General features: G+C 44.7%; 1 protein-coding gene and 1 pseudogene across 4 annotated transcripts in view; both read right to left on the bottom strand.

Annotated features, from left to right (window-relative positions):
* The window catches only part of mfhas1 (multifunctional ROCO family signaling regulator 1), a 103508-nt gene that overhangs the window by 20684 nt on the left and 59661 nt on the right, over positions 1-23163 (bottom strand). Inside the window, exon 2 of one of the 4 annotated variants that reach the window (XR_011889569.1) lies at positions 11117-11627. The exons of the other annotated variants lie outside the window; for them this stretch is intronic. The gene's annotated coding sequence lies outside the window, so the exon portion shown is untranslated. The remainder of the gene's footprint in view (positions 1-11116; positions 11628-23163) is intronic. 4 annotated transcript variants of the gene reach the window in all.
* LOC140211741 (NF-kappa-B inhibitor alpha-like) lies at positions 5009-5969 on the bottom strand (annotated as a pseudogene).

Raw genomic sequence — 23163 nt, 5'->3', positions numbered from 1 at the left:
AGGGTCTCCATTTGATGCCTGTTTTATCTACCAGTACTTGTCTCCAGTGGCTTTGATCACACGACGACAGCCTGTTCCATAAAAAACTGTGAATTGTACCAAGCCCAGGAGTTCCCTGGATCACACAAAGCTTGCGTTCTTCAGGACAGTCTGCAAAGTGGTTTTTCGATAAGTCAAATGGACAATTTTGCCCAAAAACAGTGCATGAAATAGTTGAGTCTCTCCTTCCCAATGTAATGCTTCATTTTCAGTCAGTGTACATCACGTTGATGCTGTTTTCTGTAGCTACCTGTGTTGTATCATCTTGTAAACACTAACTTTCATTTCTACCCTAACACTACCCACAATTAAACTAATGGAACACATGCTGTATCTGCTTGTTAGTGAAAACTGTGAAACACTTTAAAATGATTTGTTGAAGCGTTCAATCCAGAATGTAAGCAATCAAATAGTGTTTTATTATTTTAGTGAAACAGTGTGGCCCTCCCACCCCAGTGACCTCTGACAACCCTGATTTACCCCAACCTAATCACGGGACAATTTTACATGACCAATTAGTCGACCCAGTAAGTCTATGGATGGTGGGAGGAAACTGGAGCACACCAGGAGATTCCATACACTCTACGGGGAGGATGTACAGAGACTCCCTACAGACGGTGCCAGAAATGAACTCCAAAATCCAACACCCCGAGCTGCAACAGCATCGTGCTAACCGCTACGTCACACGCTATCCTTACACAACCTTCTTTGCTGTCTATGTGCTTGTACCTGTAGGCTCCACTGTTCTACAATGGTCCTCCGGGCTTTGCCTTTCACTGGATACGGCTTGCCCAACTTCCCAAAATAAGTAACTTTGCAATTGTTTTGAGTTAAATTCCATTTGCTGTCCACTTTCTGACTTGGTCTAGATCCTATCGTAACCTTACAAAATGTTCTTCACTGTCACCTACACCATCAGTTTGGAAACTTAATTACTGCGTCAACTACAGTCTCATAGTGATTATTAATATAGATGACGAACAACAGTGAACACATTCAGTCCATTCAGTACACCATCGGTCACTGTCAATTGTTTTCTAAAGAGCACTCCTTCACTACAATCCTCTGCCTCCTAAATCAAGCCAATTTTTATTCCAATTCGCTAGTTCACCCTGAATGTCATATGATCTAACTTTCCAAACTACCTATCATAAGGTACCCTGTCAAAAGTCTTGCTAAAATCCATGTACTGTCTTGTCAATCCTTTTGGTCACCACTTCGAAGAACTCAAATTTGAGAGACACAATTCCCATACAAACAAAGCCATGATGATTATGACTCGTTATTCCTTGCCTCACTCAATGTAGACAGATCCTATCACTCAGAATCCCCTTCAGTAACGTTCCCACCAGTTGTGCCTTGGCTTGTCCTTCCAGTCGTTCTTAAATAAAGGCACAACATTAGCCACCTTCTGGTCTTCCAGTGCCTCACCCATGGTTAAGTGACATACAAAGATCTCTGGCAGAGCCCCAGCTATTTCCTCCCTTGCTTCTCACAAATATCTTGGGATAAATCTGGTCAAACTCTGGTGACTTATTCATTCTTACGCACTTCGGGATTACCAACATCTCCTGTTTCATCACATTGGTGTGATTCAAGACATCACTATCCTCTTCCCTGACCTCTTCATAGTAAATACTTTATTTCAGTATTCACCAGTGAGAGGGACATTGTTGAATGTGAGAACAGTGCAAGATGGTTGATATGCCGGTACATGTCAATGTTAACAAAGGCGATGTGCTAATGTGCTGGAACTTTTGAAAAACATTAGGACAGACAAGTCCCTTGAGCCACACAGAATACAGCCCAGGGTTATTACAGGGAGTGAGGGAAGAGATTGCTCTGCATTTGATGATGGATCTTTGCATCTTCGCCTGCCACAGGAGTAGTAGATTGGATGGCAGCAAATATCGTACCTTTATTCAAGAAAGGTAATAGGGATAACTGTGGGAATTATAGATGATAAGAGGCACAGACAGAGTGGCCTTTCCACAGGATGGAAAGGACAATCCGGGGGGCCATAATTTTAAGGAAGGTTAAGGGTGGGTATCAGAGGCAGTTGTTGAGTGCTGTTTTTTTTTACAGAGAGTGGTGGGTGTGTGGAACAGGCTGCCAGGGGTGGTGGGTAGAAGGGATTATATTAGGGACGTTTAAGACACTCTTTAATAAGCAAATAGATGTCAGAAGAATGGAGGGACGGGTTAGATTGATCCTAGAGTAGGTTAATAGGTCAGTACAACATTGTAGGCTGAAGAGCCTGTACAATGTTCTAAATATAGACAATGCATTCATTTAAGAGCACACCCATTTCCCATGGCTCCTCATGAAACGACAATGATACTTATTGGGAACTACTCTAACCATTTTGATCTTAATATACTTAACAGAATCTCTTCAGGATCTTCTTTATCTTATTTGCTCAAGACATCTCACGCCCTCCACCCCCCCCCACCACTTTTCCCACTAAAGTACCTCATTCTCCACATGCCATTCGCTTGATCCTACGTCCTTTTACCTGGCATATGGCTCCACTTCCCTGACCACAGCTTCAACCTTCCTTGTCGGCCAGGTTTCCCTAACGGTGCAGACTGAGCTTCATTTCAACAGAAACACGTTTCCCTGAACTCACTTTTAAAGCCTCCCATTTGCCAGGCATCTCTGCTTATAGCCTTTCCCCTCTCTCATGCAACCTGTTTCCAGTGTTTTCAGTTTCTGAACTTTACAATGTTGCTAAAACTAGCACCCAAATCTATGTATCCTGGTTCACTACTAACAGAAAGATCCAGCAGCAATTCTCTTTTTAACTGTGTATCAAAAAAAAAGCAAGTTACATATGTTGTAATAACTAAATTCCCACTTCTCCTTATTTCTGAGAGTTTGTGGGATCAGCTGAAATTTCTCTATTTTGTCTAAGCCTGATCGTTACATTGTTGATTTGCCTACAGAGTTCATACCTTCACTCATTTGATAGGGAATTTACTTTTCTGCTAACTACAGCCTTGTATCCCAGAACGAGTACAGCAACTTCAACTCCCTTCTTCTTTAGTCACCTGTATTATTCTCCACATATCCATGTCTCAGTTAACCTGATCCTCACCAGAAATCATTGCCCCCAGATCATCGTTTGAAGAATGCACAAGTTTATTGTCCCTCTGTTTGCCTGTATGCCAACTAGCACAGGTTTGGATAATAATCCTGAGACTTCGGTGTGTCAACTTTCCTTTCCAGTTACTATCTGTCCTGGCCATGTCCACCCCTTGTTGAAGCCTACTCTCAATCTGTTGCGTTCTGTTTCTTTAAAGGTTTTTTCTGGGGGGTGGGGTAATGAGTGGAATTGGACTAGTTATTTAAATTCTCTGGCTGCCCATTCTTTTACCTACAGCTTTTTAAAATTTTTTTTTTCTCTCAGCAGGCTGGACAGCATCTATGGAGAGGAATAAACAGTCCACATTTCGGGCCAGGACCCGAATCAGGACTGGAAGGGGGGGGGGGGGGATGGAAGAAGCCAGAATAAGATTGGGGGTGGGGGGGGGAGAAATTGGTCCATGCTTACAGAAGCACTGGAACCCAGGCCCTGGAGAAGCGGTCATGGAACATGGGAACAGTGGCCCCAATGTGCTGGAGACAGAGAATGAAAGAGAATCAGTATCCAGTGGCTCAAAGGCCAAACCTTCAAGGTCACCAAATAATTGAATAACAGGTTACCTGAGTTTTACTGTCCTGCCTATTGACGAAAGTCCACATGAAAATGACAAAGCCATCAGAATAAAAAAAGGTTAAAACTCACAAAAGAAATCAACATTTTTCTACAACCCATAATATTGTTTTCCTATGTTACCATGACTTTCTGATTCGAGAATGACTACAAAACCTTAGTGTCCAATGTGCCTGTGGCAAGCTGCAGAGACTACCTGGCTGTCATGTCCAAAGGGGCCGCTGGCTATCAGAATTTGGTACAAGTACCGGGTTTCGTCATTTAATCAGCTAAAGGGTGCACACGAAACTGAAGACGATGGTTGGGGTGTCACGAAGGGCATTGTCTGTATGTTTGCATTGAGGTTGGCAAGAAAGCAGGGAGGTTAAAGTTGCAACCCTTGAGAAGTGTTACTGATTCCCCTTGAGGGAAAGCAGAGGCGTTCCTCAAGAGGAGTGTACAGCCATGGAGTTACTGAGTTCTAGAACTCAGCTACTGAGGGCTGGGATAAGGGTGCAAAGGGGCAGACTGTTGGTCCCAGCACACCAGGATCAGGGGCACTGGAGCAATGCAGGGGAGCCCTGGTCCCCCATCCACCACTGGCCCTCCGTGGCTTCTCTGTATAACATGTGAAGGAAGTGTACCGCCCAGGCCCAAGGTGCAGCAGAACTAGATCGCTGATTCTCTCACATCCTTGTAGATTTCCATCTATAGGTCCAAAAGACATGCTGGTCAAGGTGAGACCAATCCAAATCCCAATGAAGATCCACCATTGCGGCTTGGACCTGACAACTCTCAGCCTGGGTAGACTACCCACGTGCCTGATAATGCAAGGGTTCAAGGTAGGAGGGCTGGGGAGAAGGAGTTCTGCATTCCCACCCAAAATCCCACTTGTCAGTTCATACATATCCAATGTCCAGCAAAGGCGTGGAATGAGCTACTGTTGAAGGGTTGGGTAGGTGGGGAAAGACAGCTTCAAGTGACAAGCTGGAACTCGCTGGGTTGTCCTTGCCTGCCAGCTTTCTGCACGTGTGTCCATTCAGCCCCTCGCCAGTTTCAGCCAACCTCACTCCACACCCTGAGCCCCACTGACAGGAGGGAACGACCTGCTGTGCCTGGACTTGAGTCAGTGAGTGTGTCTCTCTCTCTCTCTCTCTCTCAAAGGAAGAGTGGGAGGGTCTGTGATCCAGCCTGGAAAGTATGGTGTCTGCTGGTGGTTCCACTTTGATGACACGATCGCTATGAGAGTTGGGTTGAGAAGGTCCATGATATTTTTCAGTGGAGAGAGTGACCTCCTATCTGAAGGTCATCGTAATCCAAAGGCACATCACAGTCCGAGTGGATATCGCAGTCCGCCTCGGACTCGGAGTCCGAAGGTTCGTACAGTGGGATCAGCAAGGAGTCGGTCAGCTTGAACAGCCGGTTCTGGATCTCCAGGTCTGGCCGGCCGGCGGTGAGGTGGAAGGCCGTGCAACTGTTGTACATCAGTCGGTTCACGTCCGCTCCGCCTTCGATGAGGAGCTGCATCACGTTGCAGCGCTGGAACTCGACTGCCAAGTGCAAGGGGGTTCTCCCACTGTTCGGTTCCTGAGTGTTAATGTTGCCTCCTAAATCTAGCAGTTTCTGAACAGTTTCATAACGTCCTCCCATCACTGCAATGTGCAGACACGTGTAGCCATTGTAATTGCGCTTTTCTAGGTCTTGGCGCTGGCGCCTGGTTCTGGTCAGGGTTGGATCAAGGAGCGAGTTCAAGCACTCCAGGTTTTCCTGCTCACAGGCCAGGTGCAGGGCTGTGTTGCCCCGGTTGTCTGTGCACTCCAGGTCGGCATCAGCTCCCTGGTCAACACCGGCAGACACACGATAACTGACAAGTGCAGCGGACGCTGTTGGGGCGAGTTGCGGAGGTCAACGACAGATGTGTTAGACCTCACGAGGAAGATGGCAATATCTGGGTAATTGTGTAGAATGGCCAGGTGAAGGAACGTATCATCGTCCTCGCTCCTGAACTGTGTCCAGTTGTGGGATGGTGCCGGCTCCTCCCCGCTCTCACAGTTGACACTGAGGTTGTCCACTTGCTCGATAACACTGCTCACGCTGCCCTCCGGCATGGAGTCAATGCCCTCTCCAGTCGCTCGGCCTCCAGTCCGGTTTTGGTGTCCAGCCCCTTGCCCTGTTTATGAACTCGACTTCTGTTAAACTCACGGGGTTGCCTGAAATTGATGGAGAGTTCGGCCATTGTAGCAAAAGACGATGTTTACCACCACAAGTAGCTCTGGCTCTACGTGCGAAGCTCCTGAACACTTTGCTAAAATGAGCACCTACAGCTTTAAAATGTCCCTTAGTTCTGTCATTCTCTTCCTCAGCACCTCATTCTTTAAAATCCCAGCAGGTTATATTCCATTCAGTCCCCATATTCTGTTATTCCTCTTGTCTAACTCCACTCTCCTCACTCTTGAGATGTACCATCTCTCCTAGTCTAATCCCACATTCCAGATTCCATTTCACATCTTAAATATTTCTCATTGACTAATCCCATCCTCCTCTTCACTGTCGTTACTGTTTATTATTCCTTGCTTTCAAACTGCCTTGTCTTATTCTTTATTATTCTCCCTGTCGATAACAATTGATGCCACAGAAAACCAGTTTAACTACCTTGAATACAAAGAAAGATTTTTAACTTCTTTAATTCCTCTTTTGGAGACATCTAAAATATATCAATTCCTATCACAGCCTCAGCATCTAGTAGAAACTCTTATTTACTTCATTGAAACCTCAAAGTCTCAACTTTAACTTGATGTTCAAATGAGAAACTTGTCTCTTTTCCTGACTCCTTATCCCAGCAATTTAATGCACATTTTGGAGGATGCTAACACTGTGCATTTGTGACATGTGGAAGAATTATATGGCATAAATGTTCTTTATTAATGTATCCAAATACTTTGATTCTGAAATCAAATCCAAATCCCTCTTCAATACATCGATTAACTCAATACTTCTGATCCAGGAGTCCTCTGTTAGTAAGGGGATGACTCACGCCGGCCAGCCACACAGCTCAAGACTGTGGAATGTGACTTCATACACAGACATACCCTGCACCTTCTCAAGGGGTAATCGAGTGGAAAAAATAAAGTGATACACAGCTAACAGCACTTCCCCACACTGTGCATGAAACTTAATTAAAGTGCACCAAACTTAAAAATACACCCAAGTTCCCTTATCGTCTAGGGACAGAGAAATGGGCTTCACATATTGTACTGTGTCAATTGTGGGAGTCGTACCTGGTGCTGTGTCTTTATACTTCAGTCTATTTATTTATTTACTGAGATACAGTGCAGAATAGAGTCTGAAGTGAAAGACACCTGCCACATGAACCAATCAGTGTGGAGCTGGCCCTCCTGGCCCTTCGAGCCTCGCCACCCAGCAGCCCCCGACATAACCCTAGCACTGATTACAGGACAATTTACAATGACCAATTAACCTACCAGCCGGTACAGCTTTGGTAGGAAACCCCACACAGTCACGGGGAGACAGTACAAACTCCTTACAGGGAGCAGCGAGAATTGAACCCGAGTCGCTGGTACCGGAAAATGTTGCGCTAACAAGAAGAGAAAATGGCGGCGTGACGCAGCGCGCAGCGGCCACTCCGGAATGAATATCTGTTATTTGTTCAGTAGGATGCTGTGCACAATCCTGATTTGATGGAGACGGACGTGAGAAGCACGGAGGAACATCTGGTGAAACTTCTGAAATGCCTGTTTCGCTGCCGCTGCTACTGTGCGATCCGAAATCTCTGGAGGGGAAGGCCCCGAGTCCTTGGCTTTGCCTGCTGCTTGGCGGCTGGGATCGGGGTCGAAGTGCTCGGCAGAGATGGTGCTCGGTGTCGGAGGGCTAGTTGGAGGCTCGAAGTTTTCTGACGGACTCGGAGTCGGCTGTGGTCGGGTGCTTCCAGGGTGCTGCACCGCTAAGTTTGCGGCACTGGAGGTTCATGGCAGGGAGAGTTTTTCTTCCTTCTACCATCTGCGTGAGATGATGGGGCTATCGGGACTTTCAGACTTTTGTTTTACCGTGCCCATGGTCTGCTCTTTATCAAATTACAGTATTGCTTTGCACTGTTGTAACTATATGTTATAATTATGTGGTTTTTGTCCGTTTTAGTCTTGGTCTGTCTTGTGCTTCTGTGATATCATTCTGGAGGAACATTGTATCATTTCTTAATGCATGCATTACTAAGTGACAATAAACGAGGACTGAGTGTCCTCATAATCTAATCTAATCACTACACTACCGGGCCACCCCAAATCTCTGCAGTCAAAAGTCTGACCTTTCCCAACTATATTTGCAGATGCTTTGCACGTTAACCCCCGTTATGGCATGACTCTTGATGAATTTCCCTGCAGTGATGGAAGGGTGGAGCAGGGAGCATAAAGAGACGGTACACAAACCCTGGCTAACCGGTCTGTGCTCACAGGGACTTGAAAATATCTGTTGAGTTCAGATCAAGCTGGGTACCAGAAAAATGTTGCCCTCACCTTGGGTCGCATCAGGCTGCCTCTCTAAATCTGTGCACAGACGCTTTGGATATTTTTTAAATAAATGAGTCTGCTTACCTGGCCTCAGTCCCATTGGGAGCAGTCTGTATGTGTTGGATTAGGAATTCTTAGGCTTGCATTGGGTATGGATTAGCCGTGACTGAGTTAAAACATAGTTTGGTTTGTATAATGATCAATTGTAAACTGTGCTTAAATTAACAGCGCATTCACTTGAAAATCTAAGGCCAGCATGAGATTCAAAACTTCCATTCTCCAGGTCAAGGAAATTCAATTGTGCAAAGTGTCAATAAATGTGTTAATTATTGACAGATTGCAATCGTATTCTGGTTCAGTTGCAAACTGCCAACTGTCTGCTATTCATCGTTCAGCATGCCTCAGACTGCTTTCTCCAACATCAGTCCAAACCCACCATTCCAGACTCTTTAACAAACACACATAGATATGTGCCCACGCACCTCACTTTATCTTGGGGCTCCTTGTAATTTTGGCAGGATGCTTGCTGATCAGTAGCAAATTATTTGTGCTGTGGCTCCGAGGGCAACACCAAGTTTTCTTTTCTAGTCCTTTGTTGGAAGCGTTGGAAAATCTCAACCTTTCCTCCCGACAGCAAACCTTTAATTTTTGTGGTGGAATATGACTGCCCTTAAAGTGAAAGTTCATTAAGACCCCCTTTCCTTATTAACCCCAAATTCTCCAGAGTATTAGGTTTTGTAACTTAAACAAATTGAAGGAAAAACAATTAGTCCAGAGATACAAGTCTAACTCCATCTTTTACTTTAAGTGCGGCGCACACTCATCATGTTGCAGTGTCATGACATGTGTAATTCACATATTTTTACAGACAACCTATAATGAGTTATTTCAATGAACAAGAATGCTTAATCAAACAACATGTGTAGAATATTATTCAAATATAAAATACACAACACAGAATATGCAGCAGCCATGTCAGTTTAAACATGGAATCGATATACTCTGTTACTGGCCCTGTCTTTACAAGTTTTGGTGCAGAAAGGGTATTCAAGGCTTTGTTTCTCTAGCAATACCACACTCTAGTCATTAACTGGCAGATCAGTAACACATGTTTTCCCTCAAAAGAATCCCATAAAATTCTGAACACCATCCCATCACCCCTTGGCTTCAGTAAGACGAATTTCTCAATCTGTTCCTATAACTAAAACCTGTGAAAAAGACTGGTCATACAAGACCGACCATAAGGTACAGGAGCAGAATTAGGTCATTTGTCCCATCCAGACTACTCCACCATTTCATCATGGCTGATCCATTTTCCCTCTCAGCCCCAATCTCCTGCCTTCACCTTGTATCCCTTCATGCCCCGGCTAATCAAGAATCTATCAACCTCTGCCTTAAATATACCCAAGGACTTGATCTCCACAGCCACCCATGGCAATGAATTCCACAGATTTACCACTTGAGTAAAGAAATTCCTCCTCATCTCTGTTCTAAAAGGATAACCCGCCATTCTGAGTCTGTGTCCTCTGATCCCAGAGCCACCAAGCACTCCTCATATGACAAGGTCTTTCAATTCTGGAATCATAATCCTGAACCTCTTTTGAATCCTCTCCAATATCAGCACATCCTTTCTTAGGTAAAGGGCCCAAACTGATCAAAGTACTCTAAGTGAGGCCTCACCAGTGCTTTGTAAGTCTCAGCATTACATCCTTGCTTTTATATTCTTGTCCTCTTAAAATGAATGTTAACATTGCATTTGCCTTCCTCACCACCAACCTAACCTGGAAATTTACTTCAAGGCATCCTGCATGAGGCTAAGTTCCCCTATCTTTCCCATGACTTCGTCAGTCTTTCTAAAGTAAGATGCTGAATGTTAAACTGGTTGTGGCCTAAATAGGAAGCCCTGTTACATCAGAACAGGAGTTCCCTACCTTTTTTATGCCATGGACCCCTACCATTAACCGTAGGGTCCGTGGACCCCGGGTTAGGAACCACTGCACTAGAACACATCAGAAAAGAATCAAGGACGAGGACTGATGATAGGATCAGCAATGTTCACTGTAATTCATGTAAGTCAAAAGATAACACAAAGCCATAATTTCAGCCAGAAGCTTAGAGCATGTAATAAACCTCAAGGACAACTAAAATCTATCTTTCTGAACTCAAATACATATCCGGGATTATTTCTTCATTAAGATGAAAGTGAACAGAAAGGAGAAAATGAGAAGAACTGGGTCTGTAGAAAAGTTGGTTTACCCTGGCTGGAAGAGAGCACGTGAATCATTTCGGAAAGCATGGATCGACTCATGACAAAGAACTCAGCTGAGCATGGAATAGGTTAGGAATTTTGCACTGGGGTAGGGGGCTGGACTCGTCTTCACAAGGACTATAGAAATCCTGTTTTTATAAACCTAAATGTGAGAGGTCTCAATCTGTTTGTAGTTTAGAAGTTAATGAAATGACTACAGTGTTGTCAGACTACTGGCTGGCCTTTGAGAAACCAGTGAGGAAAGCCTCAAAGTCGGCTACATGCATCATAATCCACAACTGGAATCAGTCATGCATCAAAAAACAATAATTTGGCTTTCACAGAAGAGGATGAAACAACTAGAACAAATCAAATCCTGATGACAGAATGTCTTAATATAAAATTTCAAAATAACCTTCGCCCACATAAGACACTGGACATAGCGTTTGATGAAATGGTACAAAGATAATGATTTGGGGTAGAAGATTGATCAACTTAAATTCCTTCTAACAAACTGTAGAAAATGCACAGCTCTATAGCTTTTGTAATCATGTAAAAGAGAGTTCAGAAAAACTGACATCACTCCTGTTAAAATGATATAATGAATCTTACCATCTTAACTAGAAACACTAGGAATAAACCCAAGTGCTTTTTCCGTAGGTTTTGCCTGGACTGCTGAGTTCCTCCAGCATTTTGTGTGTATTGCAGGAATAAACCCAATTGGATTCAGGTTGCCAAACTGCAGTGATTTTTCACATTGATGGTCCCAAGTTGCTTCAAGGTCAAGGAGCATTTTTTTTTGCCGTCGAATTATTGAATGTTTGATAGGCAAACAGATCAGTGAACGGGCACATTGTAGTATCCCATAAAAAGCAAAGGTTCATTTAAATGAGGGGATAAATAGGGTCACAATTTATGGGTGGTACGATGACACAGGTAGGAAAGCTGCTGTCTCACGGCTCCACCATACCGGATTCAATCCTAACCCATGATGCTCCTTGCCTGACGTTTGCACAGTCTCCTTGTAACTGCACGTTTTCCTTTAGGTGTTTCCGCATCCGCTCTCCCAAAGGTGAGCAGGTTGCCCAGTGAATTGTCTGTGAGTGGTAGAATCTGGGAGGGTCTGAAAGGAATATAGAGCAAATACAATGGAACAGTGTAAATGGATGCCTGGTGGTCAGCACGACAGATTTAGAAGCGTTCCAGCAAAGTCATTTCTTGCTCACCGAGCAACACTTTAGGAACTTCCATGCTATCTCTCCCTTTTATCTGGAATCAATGTATTACTAATCATGTAGCAAAAACAAAAAACTTTTAATCTTCCACTGTTTTGCCTCCAGTAGTGTCCTTGGGATTAACCTTTGGAAAGTCCAGAGCAATCATTGACTGTTGACAACCCAGTGGAACCAACCACAACCTTATTTTCATCATCTCAGACTGTTATAAACTCGACTTTTCCCAGTGCTAAAACTAATTGTTGGTGATACAGAGTGGAGAGCGGTGTTCAGAGCATAGAGCTGGAGCTAAATGAAAGACAACCAAATACAAATACCAGAATCTGGAGCAAAATAATAAAAACCACAGGACACAGGAGTAGAATTGGGCCATTTGGCCCATTGGGTCTGCTCCACCATTCCATCTTGGCTGATTTATTATCCCTCCCAACCCCACTCTCCTACCTTCTCCCCATAATCTTTGATGCCCTGACTAATCAAGAAACTATCACCTCCACTTTAAATATACTCAATGGTCTGGCCTCCACAGCTGTCTATGGCAAAGAATTCCAGACTCACCACCCTCTGGCTAAATTCTCATCTGAGTTTTCAATGGACACCCCTCTATTCTGAGATTGTGCCCTCTGGTCCTAGACTCACCCACTACAGAAAACATCCTCTCCACATATATCTAGGTCCTTCAATATTTGAAAGGTCTCAATCCCGGAATCGTTCTTGTGAACCTCCTCTGGACCCTCTCCAATGCCAGCACAACTTTTCTTAGATAAGGGGCCCAAAACTGCTCACAATACTCCCACTGCAGTCTGGCTAATGCCTTACAAAGCCTCAGCATCACATCCTTGCTCTAATGTTCTAGTCCTCTCAAAATAAACGCTAACATTGCTTCTGCCTTCCTCACGGACTCAACCTGCAAGTTAACCTTTAGGGAATTCTGCACAAGGACTCCCATGTCCCTGTGCACCTCTGATTTGTGAATTTTCTCCCCATTTAGAAAATAGTCTACACCTTTATTCCTTCTACATGACAATATACTTCCCATTCTCCTAATCTGTCCAAGCCCTTCTGTCGGCTCCCTGCTTCCTCACCATTACTGCTCCTCCACCTACCTTTGCATTGTCTGCAAACTTGGCCACAAAACCATCAATTCCGTCATCCAACTCATTGACATGTAACGTGAAAAGAAGTGGCCCCAACACAGACCCCTGTGGCAGCCAACTATAAAAAGCCCCCTTTATTCCAACTCTTTGCTTCTTGCTAATCAGTCAATCTTCTATTCATGCTTGTATCATTCCTGTGAAGCAGCCTCATGTGCTGCACCTTGTCAAAGGCCTTCTCAAAATTAAGTAAACAGCGCCAACAACAGATGCTTTTTTGTCCATCTTGCTTGTTATTTCCTCAAAGAAAATGAAACCATGTTCACATCGGCCTACTCTATCAAGTGCCTCCAAAGACTCCGAAAACTCATCCTTAATAATGAACTCCCAACATCTTCCCAACCACTGAGGTCAGACTAACTGGTCAATGGTTTCCTTTCTTCTGCCTCTCTCCCTTCTTAAAGAGTGGAGTTATATTTGTAATTTTCCAGTCCTCTACAACTATTCCAGAATCTACTGATTCTTGAAAGATCATTATTAATGCCTCCACAATCTCTTTAGCTACCTCTTTCAAAACCCTGAGGTGTAGTCCATCTGGTCCAGGTGATTTATCTACCTTCAGACTTTCCAGCTTCCTAAGCACCTTTTCCTCAGAAATAAGAACAACACTCACATCTGTCCCTTGACACACTCAAATTTCTGGCATACTGCTAGTGTCTGTCACAGTGAAGGCCGACACAAAATACTTACTATGTTCATCCAGCATTTCTTGGCTACCCATGACTACCTCTCTAGTGCAATTTCCAGCGGTCTGTTATCCACTCTCTCCTCTCTTTAAATATCTGGAAAAAAAAACTTTCGGTATTCTCTTTGATATTATTGGCTAGCTGATTCTCATATTTCAACTCTTTTCTCCTTATGGTTTTTTTCAGTTGCCTTCTGCTAGTTTTTCTAATAAACTGCATGAAGTACTCAATGGATCAAGCAATATCCAAGGATCGAAGGAATGGTCAATCTCTTACACCGAGACCCTGCATCAGACACACTCGACCAAGAATGCTGACTATGTCCTTGCATCCGCAGATTCTGCCTGACACACCGAGTTCTTCCAGCAGTTTATTATTTAGAGATTAATGAGTTTGCACCTCCTCCGATCACCACCAACTGCGAAAACCAGCCGGGAGGCAGCCATGTTGTACTGTGTATTACGTTAAGCATAAAGATTCTTCTCAGCAGGGAGGTATCACACAATTCATGGAGAGGATAAATGACTAATTGTGCTTTCCGTCGAGTATCTCAATTTCCTGGTAACATTACATTCATTTATCATAAAGAGCATGAGCTTCAGGACCTTACAAATTCCAAAGTTGAACAGGCTAAGGGAAAGAATGATAACCGTTGAGAATGTTTTGATAGAGGAGATGGAAAAAGCACAAATTGTTTAAATGATAATCCACTAGAATCTCATTACTTCAGAAATAATATTTTGCTTCCTTACCATAAAAAGCGCTCTACTCACATCCTGTTTCTCTTGGGAATGTTGCCAAAAAATTCAAAGTATGCAAGAATCTTTTGGAACTTCTTTGTGCTTTCACTGTAAGCATACAGGACTTGGTTGCCTGCACGTCGGGATTTTGATTAATTATAGCAAATCGATAAATTCATATAAATGCAGTAGCTATAAAGGTGCAGCTAAAGATGATTCATTTTAAGCAAAAACCATGGTCAAGATTAAATTATTAACAGAAATACTCCACTATTTCCTTGGAACCAGATTTATAGATACTTTTAAAATCATGATTAGGTTGTCAACTTGGGGTTCAGTGTCCATCTGCAATTGCTCTCAAGAACATGGACTGGGCTGTCCTTTGTACTGGTCTGATACAACTGTGTGTTGAAGTTAAAAGGGCAAAGTTCTGATTTGAAAACAAAGTGGCCTGCTCTACTTTGGAAAAAACCGAACACAGCCTGGTGACTGCTTTCTGGAAGATCTGCTTTCAGTCTGTGTGAGTAACCCTGACCTTAGTCTGTTTCTCACTTTGAATCACTGTACCACTCTGCCCAAAGTCTCCTGCATCGTTACACAAGACTTCGTGTAAGCTCGAGGAACACTTCATTTTTTGCCTGGGCATGTTGTAATCTGCAGGGCTCAGTGGGGAGTTCTCCAACTTTCCTTTGTACTGTGAGGGGTATTGATAGGGAGACTGAGACCAGAACAACAGGTCACAAGTTTAGGGTGAAAGGTGAAATATTTAAGGGGTCTCTGAGGGGAAACTAATTCTCTCAGAGGATGGTGAGAGTGTGGAACGAGTTGCCAGCAAAAAAGGTGGATACAAGTTCATACTTTATACTTTATTGTCGCCAAACAATTGATACTAGAACGTACAATCATCACAGCGATATTTGATTCTGCGCTTCCTGCTCCCTGGATTACAAGTATTAAATATTAAAAATAGTAAAAATTAATAAATATTAAAAATTTAAATTATAAATCATAAATAGAAAATAGAAAACTGGAAAGTAAGGTGGTGCAAAAAAACCGAGAGGCAGGTCCGGATATTTGGAGGGTACGGCCCAGATCTGGGTCAGGATCCGTTCACAGTTGGAAAGAAGCTGTTCCCAAATCTGGCCGTACGAGTCTTCAAACTCCTGAGCCTTCTCCCGGAGGGAAGAGGGACGAAAAGTATGTTGGTTGGGTGGGTTGTGTCCTGGCAGCACTGCTCTGACAGCGTGCGGTGTAAAGTGAGTCCACGGACAGAAGATTGGTTTGTGTGATGTGCTGCGCCGTGTTCATGATCTTCTGCAGGTTCTTCCGGTCTTGGACAGGACAATTTCCATACCAGGTTGTGATGCACCCTAGAAGAATGCTTTCTACGGTGCATCTATAAAAATTAGTGAGGGTTTTAGGGGACAGGCCAAATTTCTTTAGTTTTCTCAGGAAGTAAAGGCGCTGGTGGGCCTTCTTGGCAGTGGACTCTGCTTAGTTGGACCAAGTCAGGTCATTTGTGATATTGACCCCGAGGAACTTAAAGCTTTTGACCTGTTCCACTTGTGCACCACCGATGTAAGTTGGGTCGTGCGGTCCGCTACTCCTTCTGAAGTCAACAACCAATTCCTTCATCTTGCTGACGATGAGGGATAGGTTATTGTCTTCGCACCATGCCACCAGGTTCTTAATTTCCCCTCTGTACTCAAACTCATCATTACCTCAGATACGGCCTACAATTGTTGTGTCATCAGCAAACTTATATATTGAGTTTGATGGAAACTTGGCTACGCAATCATGGGTGTACAGTGAGTACAGCAGGGGGCTGAGTACACAGCCTTGTGGGGCACTGGTGCTCAGAGTGATTGTAGAGGAGAGCTTGTCCCCTATTTTTACAGCCTGGATCCTGTCTGTGAGGAAGTTGAAGAGCCAGCTGCAGATCTGAGTGCTAAGGCCCAGGTTCCGGAGCTTAGGAATCAGTTTATTTAGAATGATGTATTAAAGGCAGAGCTATAGTCAATGAAAAGTCAGCATGGATTTGTGAAAGGAAAATCATGTCTGACGAATCTCATAGAATTTTTTGAGGATGTAACTAGTAGAGTGGATAGGGGAGAACCAGTGGATGTGGTATATTTGGATTTTCAAAAGGCTTTTGACAAGGTCCCACACAGGAGATTAGTGTACAAACTTAAAGCACACAGTATTGGGGGTAAGGTATTGGTGTGGGTGGAGAATTGGTTAGCAGACAGGAAGCAAAGAGTGGGAATAAACGGGACCTTTTCAGAATGGCAGGCGGTGACTAGTGGGGTACCTCAAGGCTCAGTGCTGGGACCTCAGTTGTTTACAATATATATTAATGACTTGGATGAAGGAATTAAATGCAGCATCTCCAAGTTTGCGGATGACACGAAGCTGGGTGGCAGTGTTAGCTGTGAGGAGGATGCTAAGAGGATGCAGGGTGACTTGGATAGGTTGGGTGAGTGGGTAAGTTCATGGCAGATGCAATTTAATGTGGATAAATGTGAAGTTATCCACTTTGGTGGCAAAAATAGGAAAACAGATTATTATCTGAATGGTGGCCGATTAGGAAAAGGGGAGGTGCAACGTGACCTGGGTGTCATTATACACCAGTCATTGAAAGTGGGCATGCAGGTACAGCAGGCGGTGAAAAAGGCGAATGGTATGCTGGCATTTATAGCGAGAGGATTCGAGTACAGGAGCAGGGAGGTACTACTGCAGTTGTATAAGGCCTTGGTGAGACCACACCTGGAGTATTGTGTGCAGTTTTGGTCCCCTAATCTGAGGAAAGACCTCCTTGCCATAGAGGGAATACAAAGAAGGTTCACCAGATTGATTCCTGGGATGGCAGGACTTTCATATGAAGAAAGACTGGATGAACTGGGCTTGTACTCGTTGGAATTTAGAAGATTGAGGGGGGATCTGATTGAAACGTATAAGATCCTAAAGGGATTGGACAGGCTAGATGCAGGAAGATTGTTCCCGATGTTGGGAAAGTCCAGAACGAGGGGCCACAGTTTGAGGATAGAGGGGAAGCCTTTTAGGACCGAGATTAGGAAAAACTTCTTCACACAGAGAGTGGTGAATCTGTGGAATTCTCTGCCACAGGAAACAGTTGAGGCCAGTTCATTGGCTATATTTAAGAGGGAGTTAGATATGGCCCTTGTGGCTACGGGGGTCAGGGGGTATGGAGGGAAGGCTGGGGCGGTGTTCTGAGTTGGATGATCAGCCATGATCATAATAAATGGTGGTGCAGGCTCGAAGGGCCGAATGGCCTACTCCTGCACCTATTTTCTCTGAAAAGGAGCCTTACGTATGCGTCTTTATTCTCCAGGTGTTCTAAGGAGGAATGTAGGGCCAGAGAGATGGCATCTGCCGTTGACCTGTTGCTCCAGTAGGCGAATTGCAAAGCGTCGAGGTTGACCGGTCGGCTGTGGTTGATGTGTGCCAAAACCAATCTCTCGAAGCACATCATAGCAATTGACGTCAGAGCCACAGATCGATAGTTATTCAGGCATGCCACCTTGCTCTTCTTCGGCACTGGGATTATCGTTGCCTTCTTAAAACATGAGGGGATCTTAGACTGAAGCAAGGAGCAGATGAAGATGTCAGCAAACACTCCAGCTAGCTCGCTTGCACAGGCCGGAGAACCCGTCCCGGGACGCCACCTGGGCCCGTCGCCTTCCTTGGATTTATCTTCAGGAAAGCCCTTCTAACGTCCTCCTCGGTGATGATGAATCTCGATGCCACCAGGTCTGGTTCATCCGGAGGGAGCGGGATGCTCCTCTTCTGTTCGAATCTTGCGTAGAATACATTAAGTTCGCCAGGAAGAGAAGCTCCACAGTTATTAATATTCCCAGCCTTTTCTTTGCGCCCAGTGATCTCATTTAGACCCTGCCATCGTCTACTGGCATCCCTCTGGTTAGATGGCATCCATCTCATTGCTACAGTTAAGAGAGTTCGGATTGGTATATGGATGAGAGAAGTGTGGTGGGCTAGAGTCTGGGTGCAGGTAGATGGGACTAGGCAGAAAACCATGGACTAGATGGGCCGAAGGTCCTGTTTCTGTGCTGTGCCACTGTTCACTGCTTCAGTAAGCTAACAGGGAGAAAATGACTGGCACCTCTATTGGTTTCCCATACGTGTCCTCTGACAGGGTGGGACAAGCTATGGAGCACAGGAGACACTACATGCACACGTCTCAGAGACAAATAAATCCGACACATCCCAGGTTTAAAATGGAGCCTGGTTTGGGATCTTGCACATCTGGTCCATTTATGCCTCTCCTGCAAATGCTGCAAATGGAGATCAGCCTGCAACATTACTGAAAGCAGTGCAAGTGTGCACTCCTAGAAAGTATCAGTTTGCAATCTTTTACAATTACAATCTCATTCAACACAATTCCCCTGATCTCCTTAAATTTCTCAATTTATCTCTGTGCTTCACTTAATTCCCATTTTTTGAGGAACTGCAGAATACAGAAAAAAATCAACTGAAAAGTTTCAGGAAGATATAAAAGAAAAAAATTAAACTTTTTACAACACTGATTCTTATAATTAGGATATTTAACCTTTCTACTTCCCACAATTAGGCTATCTATAAATGTAACATAATTGTAACAAGCTCTGTGCTTCATCAGCTCTCTTCTCCACTATAATTGTTCCACTGCCTCTGACAATTCCTATTGAATGTTTATATCTAATGATGACTGCAAAAGTACTGATCAAAGCAAGGGTTCGCAAGCTGGGGTCCTCGGACCCCTCGGTTATTGGTAGGGGTCCATGGCATAAAAAAGGTTGAGAACCCCTAGATTAAAGAAACAAACACCCCTTCAGTCATTTTACCACTTGCTAAGGCTGCATTCACAGTAACATCCAGTTAATGGGAGCAGACTAGTGGCTCGTGTCCAGTAAGGGGTTAAAAACCTAGCACATCTGTAAACAAACCATCTCTTTACAATCAGAGGAACTAAGATGATTTATCAATGAGAATGTGCCAACTATCCAATCCATTGAGAATCATTGCCCCAGAGATGGTGCTTTGGCCCTCTCATCATTACACTAAATACTCACAGCTTAAACACGAGAGATTCTGCAGGTGCTGGAAATCCAGAGCAACCACACACAAAATGCTGCAGGAACCCAGCAGGTTAGACAGCAGCTATGGAGGGAATAGCTGTGGAGTTACCGTAGCTTCCTTTAAGGGACACTTGCATATATGTCTTTACTACCACAGTTAAATGTTACACGCTTGTTTCATCAGCCAATCTGTCAGACTGGAGCTTGTTGGGTGTCGTATTTCAAATCCAAACTGCTTAATTTGCTGCGTAAATTATCTCATGTATCCCACACAGGGCCACTGTGCAGATACTGACAACATATGAAAAGGCTGTGCACGCAACACTTATGCTGTACATGGGCACAGGGGATGTGTTTAAATATTACCATAATCTGTACAGTATATGGACTTTGTACACAAGGACTGTGTTTTCAACATACTGAAAGTTATGTTAAATAAAGAGTCTCACCTATATAGCTGGTCACAACAATGAATAGGCCGGTCCTGGACTTATTTCATAATTTACTGGCATAATTTACATATTACTATTTAACTATTTATGGTTCTATTACTATTTATTATTTATGGTGCAACTGTAACGAAAACCAATTTCCCCCAGGATCAATAAAGTATGACTATGACTATAAAGAGCCTCACCTATATAGCTGGTCACAACAACGAATAGCCACACCTTTGCCATGAATACTGACAGAGGTCACAGCTTCTAGTATGCATGATCACATCAAAGGCCATTGCTCAATGTGCATTACAAGTATGCTGCACTTACAAAGTCAGATACTGCACACAAGGCAGCGACAAACTATGCAAGGCTTAAATTTAAACCAAATCCAGTAAAAATCCAACAAGTTCTTGAACAGGGAGCTGGAGTAGCTTTCTCTCTTTGTATACCAGATCGTCAACAGCATCAGGCCAGTCGTGAAGGTCTGTGCAGAATAGGCTCAAGTTCTTGGAGACAGGCCGTAACTATTTTCATTCTCATTTGGAATGAATAAATTAACTGAAGCATTTTACCAAAATGATGGAAACCAGGAGGGTTATGTGTGATCAAAAAGTAGCTGAAGCAGCTCTGAATTAATTTCATGACAATTACAGATTTTGGGGAAGGGATAATGGGGAGAGTAATCTTTTAAACATTTCTGAAGATAGATCTACAACTGCTCATGTAGTCTTCCAAATAGTTTCAACAGGAATAGTTCCAGCCTAACGACAAATTTTGTTGTAGACTATGTGGTGAATAATTACCAGACTGGGCAATTGTCTCTGATATCCACCTCCTCATAGCTAGGCATCATCATTTCTTTGACCTGCTTACATGATTGTTGTTTCATGCGGAATGCTTTCACCCAATACTGCATACACAGGGACTCACACTGCCATTGTTGATTCAGTTCTGAAACTAAGATGAATTTCTGTAAGGCCCATGAGCACTGTCAACACTACAAAATACCACCAATGTCAGGTAGGTGCCACAGTTTGATTGTGCAAAGGGTCTGACTGTGGCGCAGATGCATAGAAGTACTGCGCTGTGATTTGGAAGAGATGTAACGTGCTGGGTGCTCGGTGGGGGAGGTTGTTGCCTTGCTGTTTCTTGTGTGAGGGTGGGGGGAGTTGGGGGGGCTTGGAGGTTCTAATGTTTTAACTGTCATTCATTCTTTGGGGCACTCCTCTGTTATCATGGATGTCTGCGAAGAAAAAGCATTTCAGGATGTATATTGCATACATTTCTCTGACATTAAATGTACCTTTTGAACCTAATGGCCCCAGGGGAGAGAAGATTCAATATTGTGCAGAGGTACGATTTCAAAGGCAGAACAGAATGGCCCAATGGAGAGAACCCATTGAATACCTGGATCTCCTGTGCTCCAGCAGGGAATTCTGGGGCTGGATGTGGACCGAGTACCTCCACAAGACACCGAAGATGAGTGCAGATATCACTGTAATCCATCTTCTAAAAAACCCCAAATATCTACCATGGGAAACAAAGGCAGGGTGAGTGGTCTGCTGCAGCACACCTGCAAAATGCCACTCAGCACCCCAGCAGCAGCTTCACTGTACTAGCCTACATCTGACCAGAATTCCTTAACAATCAATGCTTTTATGGAAAACAAGCAGTTTTTTCAACCGGCCATCAACACTCTGGGCAGTGACATGATTCCAGAGGCAGAAAAAACAGCTAACTTTCCCCAAAGATACTGTCGAAGCAGGCCTCCAGAGAAAGCAAGACATGGGCCTCAGCTCATGAAGAGCACCCCTTGAGACGGCGTGCGCTGGCAACGCACTTTCTCTGCCGGGGACACGGCCCGCAGGAGGGCGCGCGAATCCCAGCGGACAGCATCAGAGGGGACTAGCCCACTCCTACTGGGAACTGCGGAGGGTATGGGGTCCGGCCTCATCCGGGCAGGGTGCTCCTTCACCGGATGGTGCTCTGGCTGCTGGGGGGACTGGTCCCGATCATATCATGGTGGGTGCCGGGGGGAGGGTTCCAGCTGCACCATCACCCAATGTACTCGTCAGACCCAGGCCTCGGGAGACCACGCGGGAGATGGTCCCGCACAACGTGAGCCGTCCCGCGGGGATGCCCACCGAGCCCTTCCCCGATGCTCCGAAGCGTTTCTTGTACGAGCTGCTCTTGTACACCTTTCACTTCCCTGCCGACGATACTTGGGGGTCTGTTTTCCCATCTGGCAGTGGAGGGGTCCCCAGTGGAAGTCTCTTTGTGCAGGAGTCCCTCCCCCATACATTGGGGACCTGGCGTGGAAGGTGTTGCACGGGGCAGTACCGTGCAACAGGTTCACAGACACCTCGTCCCCCTGTCCATTCTGTGGCCGGGAGGAGTCAGTGTACCACGCTGACATGGAGCGTGAGAGGTTGCAGCCCCTGTTTGAGTATCTGAAGAGGCTGCTGCTCAGGTTCTGGATGCACTTCGGCCCCTCGCTCCTCATCGACGGGCACCCAGTACGGAGGGAGGTGGGTCGCAAGGTGGATCTTCTGGTGAGCTTGCTCCTGGGCCTGGCCAAGGTGGCCATTCACGGGTCCAGGCAGCGGAAAGTGCAGGTCGCTGCCCAGGCCACTGCCCACCCATTTTCCCGAGGATATGTTCGTGCCCGGCTGTCCTTGGAGAGGGAGCATGCAGTCGCAATAGGCACACTGGGGGACTTCCAGAAATGGTGCCCTCTCCCGGGGGTATTGATTGCCTAATGGATAGTAGTAACTATATTTTAATCTGAGTATACTCACTGTCTTGTAAATACTGAATGTCTGTACATTGTGTATTTGTAATGCAAACAAACTTCTATAGTTTTGTAAAAAAAAAGCTCATATCCCTTTATGAGTTCTTTGGATCAATAACCCTGCCACATTGTTCCAGGGAACAGCTAAAAACAAACACTGAGCTGTTTTCATGATGACTCACAATTATTATTGACTCCCCAAACTTGTTGCTGGAAAGGTTTTTTTAATCATTGCCGTTGGCTGTAATTTATTGGCCCAGAAACATCACAGGCTCATTACCAGTCAAATGAGCAGTATTTATCTTTACCCCGAGTGTCAGCAAATTGAGATGCCAGTTAGAGCCTTCTACAAAGGCCCCTGCATGGCATTTTCCAATTTTTCTACATCCCCTGGCCTGGACCCTGACCCAGTTCTTCTGAGGCACCCAATCTCCCCCACTCCACCCTCACTCACTGAATCAATCCACCTGCCACACCCATCTTTGTATCCCCACCCACCCATATCAAATCCAAATTT

This window comes from Mobula birostris, chromosome 17, assembly GCF_030028105.1.
Source record: "Mobula birostris isolate sMobBir1 chromosome 17, sMobBir1.hap1, whole genome shotgun sequence".
Taxonomy (NCBI): Eukaryota; Metazoa; Chordata; class Chondrichthyes; order Myliobatiformes; family Myliobatidae; genus Mobula; species Mobula birostris.
The sequence above is the reverse complement of the archived record's forward strand: the minus strand, read 5'-3'. Positions and strand labels throughout refer to the sequence as shown.